The sequence below is a fragment of the Phyllostomus discolor genome, chromosome 3, assembly GCF_004126475.2.
Source record: "Phyllostomus discolor isolate MPI-MPIP mPhyDis1 chromosome 3, mPhyDis1.pri.v3, whole genome shotgun sequence".
Lineage (NCBI taxonomy): Eukaryota > Metazoa > Chordata > Mammalia > Chiroptera > Phyllostomidae > Phyllostomus > Phyllostomus discolor.
This window is the reverse complement of record NC_040905.2, coordinates 155,077,607-155,087,683: the sequence shown is the minus strand read 5'-3', so window position 1 is coordinate 155,087,683 and position 10,077 is coordinate 155,077,607. Positions and strand designations below refer to the sequence as shown.

Sequence of the window (10,077 nt, the reverse complement as noted above, 5' to 3'; positions counted from 1 at the left end):
TTAATTATTCACCAAATGAGAATAGAGCACCAGATCCTAGGATACTACTTATTGTTCTACCCGCAGTGTTGAACTCATTGCCTGACATGTAATATACATACAACAATAAACATAAAAGGTGATTGTGAGGAATAAATGTGATGGCATTTATTACGAACATATAACTTAATACAATGTCAGGAAATAACACGTTGTAAAAAATACCATCTTCCTTCCCTTCCAAGCAAAACGTACAAACTAACTATACACTTCTTTCATTCTATAGTGAAATTCTCTCTGAAGTGTGCTGCAGTATGTATTCTCTTTTAATAATATGAATTCATTTTAAAGTATGATTTGTAGGGTGTAAAAGAATTCTGTGCTAGTGGTCAGACAACAAAGTCTTCACATGTTGAGCTTCCATTTAAAGGAGAGCCAGGGTGATCATTGTGACGCAATGATATCTGGGGAAAACATTTGTTTTTTTACCCTGTTTTTAAATAAATATGATTAAACAATAATAGCTAAAATATATAATAGAAAATATTTCCAAACAGGAATAGTGAAAGTCTAATTCAATTACACATTTCAATCATTTTAAGTGAATTGTAAGGGACTAATGTTCTCAAGCCATTACTAAAATTCTATCTGTTTCTATTATAATTAATTCTAGGTTATGTGGCATAAACAATGTTTTCTTTGCATGGATCTGGAGTAAGGGAAGTTTACATCTAAAAAAGATAGGCAATTAGCATGAAAAGTAGCTGAAATAGGAGCAGCAGAGGCCCTTGTATTTCCTAATCAGAAGTAAACGGCACGATTCCAATATGAGCCTTAAATTGTAATTCCCAGGGACAGACACAAAATTACTAGCATTGATTTGCGATTAAACTGCTGTTCACATGAGCAATTCTATGAAGTATATTTCTCGGGTGAATAGCATCAGGAATATATTCATTTTATGATGAGAAATTATTTTCTTCTGGAATGACTGGAGAGGTCATCTAATCAAACATGAATTCACATGGCTGATAAAAGAGTTGAGGGGTTTGTAATTGTGCTATGAAATAAAGAGCTATTCCCAAAGGTGTAGCCACCCAGAACATGATGCTGTGTTAGTGGGTCACTTTTTATACCATGCAATGACTGGTCTTTAAAAATTTATTTTCAAAGTTGGCTTTTAAAAATACCTAGCAGAGAGATTTTATGACAACCACAATTTGTCTGGTTACACACACGCACCCAACCACATATGCACACACCGCACATACAACCACATACACACACACAACTACAACTGTGATATATCACATAATTTTACTAACTCGTGTCTGTGTGTGTGAGAAAGAGAGAGAGAATCTTCCAGTCAGAGACACTTACTTTATCTATGTCATATAAGAATACAAGGTATTGATCCCTCTGTTTTGACATATCTCCACATATTTTTCTTTCATTGAGATTTTATCAGGTATATATTTTATTTGTTTTAAACCAAAGATAACAAATAAACCAAAGATAAACTTAGCCAAACAGTAATCTGGCCAAGTTATTGTCAATGCCCAAAGAAAAAATAGGAGCATATTTCCACAAAATAACAATTGCTATTTTCAAAAAAAGAGTTTTCACATTGAGATATACATACACACACACACACATATATATAAATTATACAGACATACATCATTTTCTTACTTGGAATGGATCAGAACATACTACCTCTAGTAGAATTATGGAAATAGTAAATACCTTAAGAACGTTTTTGAAAGGTGTATAGCCTCACTAGCTAGCTACAATTCAAAGGCGGAAGGAGTGGAAACCTTCTTAGCAGATGGGATGGTGTAATATCTCTGAAGCTGGGGATTTGCATGAATATGAATTACAAATAGCACAGATAACATGGTGTTCAAAAGCTGTTACGAATCTTGAATGTCAAAGTCATTTAGCTGACATTTGGAGGGACATAATTACCTTAAGAACATGGAAATGGGTTGGTCTAAATTGCATGGGCCGAGAATCACAGGACACACAATGGCATTGCTTTGGCAATAATTGTGACAAGTAGGCATAGCCAACGAAGCCAAGAACAGCACACATTAATGCAGTGACATTTTTTCAATCTGTGCTGCCCTTTCAGAAATATGCATATGAGGCCTAAATAACCTCTGACCCATTATAAAATAACAGGAGACAAAAAATAAAATAAAATCTACCATAAGCCCTATCTCTGGCAGTCTAAAGAAAAGAGTTCATTCATATTTCATACACACAGCTTTACATATTTCCAACATTTAAAATATGTTGAACATTACCACACTTCAAAGTTTCATCATTTGTAGCAGGTTCACTTGCAAGTCACTAATAGCTCCTAGTGTATCTGCACTGAAAGACTGACAGTTCCTGATTGTAGAATAGGGTGCTGTTAATGAAAACAACTTCCTATATTAACATAAATTATCAATCAAAAATGAAGCATGCATTTACAAAGGAAGCAAATGTTTTCCATAAGTTTCTCATTTATTCAGGTGTCTGAAAAAAGGTATTTGAAATGTGAGTCACTTTGAGATTCTGAGGAAGTATACCAGACACAGTACACACATTAATAGGTAAGCTCAAGGATCCCAGGAGGAGGTAATTTACCACCTGGGATAGGGAACTACAAGAGAGCACATTTTACACCCCAGTTTTGGCCATTGATACTAGACCTTCAGCATAAACTATGCTATGAAAGGAGACTGCAAGAAAGTAATGCTTCATTAACATTTCATGAGATAATTCACATACAGTTACTGAAATATTGATTAAAATTCAACACTAATGATGCAATGAACACTTTAATATCTAAACTAAATATCCACTAAAAGGAAAGTTGTGAACCCTAATTAATATTTAATTTTCAAAACTGAACAAGACACTTGATTTTTTTTAACAGGTCAATATCCTAAACTGTCATAATTTTTGGAACTCAGCAAGTACAATAGACTTCAAATTACACTTTTCATTACCTCCATTCCAACACCAGCCTGCTGAGCCCCAGCCTCACTGACCATGATTTCCCCCCACTTCAGTGGCGTCTACCATCCATCCAATACTATTTAACATTGATTTCACTGCTGTATTGTTTACTAATATTCTGTACATATCAGTATTTTCTCCTTCGCAGGATCATATAATTTATGAAATTATTAATATTATGTTAAGGACATGAGAGTTACTGATAGAATTTGTTGATAGATTAATAAAACACTGGTTGCTGTTTAGTGATAAAAAACAACACATATGATTTCACTTATATGTGAAATCTATGGAACAAAATAAATAAACAAACAGACTCATAGATACAGAGAATAGGCTGATGGTTGCTAGAGAGGTGGAGTAGTGGGGACTGGGTGTAAAAGGAGAAGGAATTAAGCACAAACTGGTCAATACAGATAGTCACAAGGATGTAAAGTCCATAGTACAGAATAGAGTCAGTAATATCATATTAACTATGCAGTCAAGTGGGTACTTGAAACATTGGGGAAACCACTTTATAAAGTATATGATTGTCTAACCCCTTGTGGTACACCTGAAACTAATACAGAATAATATTGAGTGTAAACTGCCATTGAAAATTTTTTAAAAACAAATTAAAAAAACAACAAACAGCTCTGACTCGTGTGGCTCAGTGGATTGAGTGTTGGTTCGTGAACCAAAGGATCACTGGTTCAGTTCCCAGTCAGGGCACATGCCTGCACTGCAGGTCAGGTCCTCAGTGGGAGGCATGTGAGAGGCGACCATACATTGGTTGTTTCTCTCCTTCTCTTTCTCTCTCCCTCCCCCTTTCTCCAAATATAAATAAATAAAATCTTAAAAAAACACAACAAACATGAATTGCCTGTTGAAAATTTGGAGTGCTAAAAACTGTGTTAAAATATTGAATAAGAACATAAATAACATGTAGTCCCCTTTGTAATGGAGATCACAGGCTGTGAAAAAGTCAAAAAGTAGATAGATACATAGATGTCAGTGATTAACAGACAGATGTGATAATTACTATAACAGAAAAATGTTGTTGAGTCTTACATCCAAGATGGCAACATAGGTAAACACAGCTCGCCTCCTCACACAACCACATTAAAATTACAACTAAAATATAGAGCAACCATCACTCAGAACCATCAGAAATAAAGTTGAATAGAAGTCTGACAACGATGGAATTTAAAAAAACACATCCATCCAGACTGGTAGGAGAAGCAGAAATACAAAATGGGCTGGCCCCACATCCATGCATGGTAGGTAAAAATTCAGGAGGGATATCTTGGGAGTGAAGAGTCCCAGCCCCACAACAGCCCACACAGTTCAGGGTTCCAGTGCCAGGAAGATAAGTCCTCATAACTTCTGGCAGCGAAAACCAGTGGGGATTAAGCCAGTAGAAGAAACGTTTGGAGTCCCAAGCAGTTCCTCTGAAAGAACCCCCACACAGGCTTACTTGGACTCACTCTTCTGAGCTCCAGCACTGGGATATCAGCTTAAAAGACACCAGTGGCATATAGGCAGGAACCAAAGTGTCTGACACCAAGGTGGCAGTTGGGAGACAGCTTTCTCTCAAACAGAAAGGCAGGCAGAGCTCACTGCCCCTTTTCTGAGCCCTCCCCACACAGAGCCACCGAACTGGCAGGCGGGTGCCATATCTGAGTCTATACCAACTTGGATCACACTGTTTGTCCCGCCCTGGAGATCCCCTGAAACTCCTTCCCATTCAACTAATGGGCATACCCAAATAGTTAATCATGACATTTCCATATGAATGAATGACTGGTCTTGGTTCATGATTGACAACTTCCTAAATCCTATCAAACAAGCAACAGCAGCCGTCATTAAGACCCCAGCTGTCACAATTCTTACTAAGTGACCCCAGGCCAGGCATTAGAAGCAGCCAGCCTACATTCACAGCTAGGAATCTCCAAGCCCAACACAAGCAGCAGTCACCTGCTGATGGCTTTATAGCTCTTGCAGGGTGGACCTGGACAGAACACAGGTGGGGCTGACCTTGGCACACACCACCCAGGAAACCCCAAAGCCAGCAAACCCAGTGGACAGTTACAGACCCCAGCACAGCACCACCACCCTTCCCCTATACAAGTGATCCTCCACAGAGGGTGGAGGCTGGTGGTCAGTGGTCACAGTCAATCCTTACAGCTGACTGGCCAGGTTAAATCCCTCCTATTGATCTGCCAACAGAATCCAAGGCTCAACTACAAGATGAGTGTAAACTCAGCCCACAAGATAGGTGCGCCTCAAGTATACAGCTTGGGTGATAGGGGAGGCTATGCCACTCGAGCCTACAGGACACCTACTACATTAGGTAGCCATGCTACCAAGACATAGAGTCAGAGAAGCTCAATGTAACAGATAGAAACAAACACAGGAAGGCTGCCAAAATGAGAAGACAAAGAAATAGGGCCCAAATGAAAGAACAGATGAAAACTCTAGAAATAGAGCTAAACAAAATGGAGATAAGCAATTTATCAGATGCAGAGGTCAAAACTCTGGTTATAAAGATGCCCAAGGAACTTAGTGAGGATCTAAACAACACAAAAAAGATCCAGTCAGAAATACCGTATGATCTCACCTTTAACAGGAACCTAAACAACAAAACAAACAAACAAGCAAAATATAACCAAAAACACTGAAATAGAGAACAGGCTGACAGTGACCAGAGGGGAATTTCAGGGGGAAAGGGGAAGCGTTTACAGGAACAAATATAAAGAACACATGGACAAAAACAAGGAGGGGGTGGAAACAGGAAGGAGGTGGGGAGGGGTGGAGGGATGGGCTGGGATGAGAGTAAAAGACAGAAAACTGTATTTGAACAACAATTAAAAGAAAAAAAATAAAAGAAAAAAATAAACTATTAAAAAAAGAAACAAAGGATGCACTAACTGAAATAAAGAATAATTTACAGGGAAACAACAGTAGAGTGAATGAAGCTGAGAATCAAATCAATAATTTGGAACAGAAGGAAGCAAAAACAACCAATCAGAATGACAAGAAGAAAAAAAAACAAGAAAACAAGGAAAGTGCAAGCAGCTTTTGGGACAACTTTAAGTAGCCCAACATTTGCATCATAGGGGTACCAGAGGAGAAGAGAAAGAGCAAGAAAATGGAAATCTATTTGAAAAAAACAATGAAGGGGCAAGCAGTGCTGAGGGATCTAAAATGTTCACTGAGGCACAGAGAGTTGATGGCAGTCCAAGCACTAGTGAAGGAAGTTCTGATGGAGACCAACATACAAGTGTTCAACAAGAAGCAGAAAGAGAACAAGTTCCGCCCAAGAAAAAGGATGGGAAAATATCCAGCAACAGCTGTTAAATTGTCAACTACTGCTAAATGCATTCAGAAGGAATTTGCAGAAATTATGTTGTATCCTCCTCCCAACTGTAGTGTCAGACCCAAAGGAGACAATATTTATGAATAGAGGTCAGCTATATTAGGACCCCCAGGAACTGTCTATGAAGGACGGGTGTTCTTCCTTAACATTACCTTTTCACCAGACAATCCATTTAAACTCCCTAAGGTTATCTTCCAAACAAGAATCTATTATTGTAATATTAACAGCCAAGGAGTGATCTGTGGACATCCTGAAGGACAACTGGAGTCCAGCCCTAACCATTTCTAAAGTCCTCCTCTCCATCTGCTCCTTTCTCACAGATTACAACCCTGTTGACCTCTGGTGGGCAGCATCACCACACAGTTCATGACCAACAGAACGGAGTATGACTAAATGGCCAAACAGTGGACCAAGCGGTACACCACATATGGGTCTGCACCTGCCACCCCCACCAGACCTCTGCAAGCACGTTTACCAAGGGCATCAATAGATCTACCCAGCCCCCTGCACCCTGGTTATTATTTTCTTATTTTTATCATGTTTTGAACCATTTTGCAATGGTATATCATGCTTTTCTCTCCCTTCTTCCTCTTTCCTCTTTTCTTTTCCTTTGTTCCCCTTCCCTCGAACCCCCCACCCCATTATTTCCTTTTTAATTTCTATTACTTGAAAGATCTGGGTTCTTTTTTCCCACATCATTGTGGACAGGAACTTTGTTTTCAGTGCAAACAATGTTGGACCTTTAATAGTAAGAGCTTTCTTACAAAGCTTTGTATTCCTATGTGGTTTTTTGTTGTTTTATTTTAATTTCCTTTCTTTTATGTGATATTTGGGAAAACACAAATTCAGAATTATATCTCATTTCTACTTAAATGTAGTACTTATAGTTAATTTTTTCTACTGAAGTCTTTATAGGTGGGTGCATGCTACTGGGAACAAGTTTTTGTACAAAACCTTCAAACATAATCACTGTGCATTACTGAGATTTTGTTTATTACTAGCCTCTGTCCCCCACACAGAGACTGTTGGAATTAACAAAATAATAAGTATTTTGATTTAGTTAAAGTGCTTGTAAATTTCTTAGGGACCTGCCACTTTTGACTGTGGATCAGTTGATGTACACTTGTACTATTAAAGCACTCAATAAGTCACTGTGGCTGATAAACACACAAAAAATATATACAATAATAATGTAAGAAAACTTTCCTAATTTGGTGAAGGAAATGGACATGCAAATCCAGGAAGCACAGAGAGTCCCAAATAAGATGGATGCAAAGAGGTCCACTCCAAGACACAACATAATTAAAATGCCAAAGGTTAAAGATAAAGAAGAGAACCATAGAGAAAAAAGAAGTTAGTTACCTATAAGGGAGTCCCCATAAGACTGTCAGCTGATTTCTCAAAAGAAACTTTGTAGGCTAGAAGGGATAGGCAAGAAATATTCAAAGTCATGAAAAGCGATGCTTTATGGCCAAGATTGCTCTACCCAGCAAAGATGTCATTTACAATCAAAGGGCAGATAAAGAACTTCCCAGACAAGAAAAAACTAAAGGAGTTCATATCATCAAACCATTATTATATGATATGTAGAAGGACTTATTTAAGAAAAAGAAGAAGATCAAAACTATGAACAATAAAATTGCAATAAATACATATCTATGAACAATTGAATCTAAAAGACAAACTAAGCAAACAAGAAGAACAGAGACAGAGTCATAGATATGGAGAGTGTTTTGATGATTTCCAGATGGGAGGGGATTGTAGGGGGGTAGGTGAAGAAGTGAGGGGATTAAAAAGTACAAATAAGTAGTTATAGAATAGCAGTAGGGATGTAAAGTACAGTATAGGAAATGGAGAATTCAGAGAATGTACATGCATGACCCATGGACATGAGCAATGGTCTGGGGATTGCCTGTTAGAGTGGGAGGTAGAAGGGGGCAAAGGAGGAAATATTAGGGCAACTGTAATAGCACAATCAATAAAAAATATGCAAAAATAAATAAAAAATTAAAAAGAAAGAAAAACATTGTTATACCAAGCAATGGAGAAGACCCAAGGAGTTTCTGCTAATGAAAAAATTAAAACCACTCCTCATAGAGAAGCCTATTTGTTAATCATAAAGCATATCAAGGTCAAATATGAGAATAATTCAAGATTAGAAAAATTTAATTGACCTAACATTTGACAGAATGATGGGAATAAGGTCAATATTAGATTATCTCTAATTTAATCAGAGTTGAACAAAACACTGATGTCATTATAAGATACTTTCAAGTTATTCTGTTCTAAAGAACTTGATTCTGAAATACAGCCATCTTCATCAAAATTGGTTTAATCATTGAATGTGTGAATACTGATACAATACTTTAAGCCAAAAAGCATGCTAAGGTGCTGAGAGAGAAAAGTAGATCCAATCCTCATAGCACTTACAGTATTTCTCTTTGAACAGTTGTGTTTATTTTGTTTGGCTCATTGCTAATCTAAAATCTCAAATGCTTATGCTTACATTTTTATTACAGTAACAGTAATACATGCACATTGTATTGTAATACAAAAACTAGAAAACAGCCCTGGCTGGCGTAGCTCAGTGGATTGAGCATGGGCTGCGAACCAAAGTGCCGCAGGTTCAATTCCCAGTCAGGGTACATGCCTGGGTTGCCGGCCGCAGCCCCCAGCAATCGCACATTAATGTTTCTCCTCTCTCTCTCTTTCTCCCTCCCTTCCCTCTCTAAAAATAATAAATAAAATCTTTAAAAAAATAGAAAACAGAAAAGAATAAAAAATATAACAACTGTAACATCACCTTAATATTTAGTAATTTTATTGATTCCTGTATATCATTTTATTTAAGTGGAAATAACATATTTTAAAGCCTGAAATCTCACTGTATATAGAAACTTTTATAATATTTTCACATAGTTTTATGTTTTCATTATAATCCCCATAAATTATCACAAGCATGAGTACTAATGTTTTCATATTGTTCCCATTCATCTATTCAACAAATGGTTTTTCAGATCATATTTGCTCAAGCTGCCATTCTAGCTGCAGGTGGTACAGAGTCTTGTTCTCAAGGATCTTACAGTAGTTCATCTGACTACCATAATTAATTCTTTAACTCACTATTTTGAATACCTATTTATTTACTACTAGAATAAGGAAGTACAATAGATGGAATATAAATGTCACCATAGAGTTGCTTATTACTTAATGATGGAGTCCTTGAAGTGTCATGTCATAAGCATGTATAGTTTAATGTTTTTGATACATACTACAAACTTTAAAGAAAAATTTTATAAATATCCACATGCCTACCTGCTATATGTGAATGTGGATAGCATTACACACATAAAGTTATAAAGGATGTTTTAAAAAGTCTTCAATTGAATAATCAAAATACAACATGTGAATTTGTCTCAACTGATTATAACATTGCATAGATTTTCTTAAAGTAATTAGTAATATGTATTTCTATTTTATGTAAGCTGCCTGTGAAAAATGTTTACTTGTTAGCCAATTGATGGTATCTTTAATGGATTTGAAAATGTAATTTGTGGGGTTTAGTCTGTAACTTTTATAGATGTTTCCTTTTAACAAAATTGCTTTGTGCTGGAAAATGGCTTTCCTATTTATTATAACTATTTACCTCTTTTTATAGAGATTTATACTTTACATTATCTACTTCAACCCAGTTAACCTATTTTTCTTACTGATATAAGGTATAAGGT

General features: G+C 36.6%; 1 pseudogene; it reads left to right on the top strand.

The window, feature by feature from the left end:
* The first annotated feature begins 6,155 nt into the window (after positions 1-6,155).
* LOC114490771 lies at positions 6,156-6,749 on the top strand (annotated as a pseudogene).
* Positions 6,750-10,077: the final 3,328 nt, after the last annotated feature.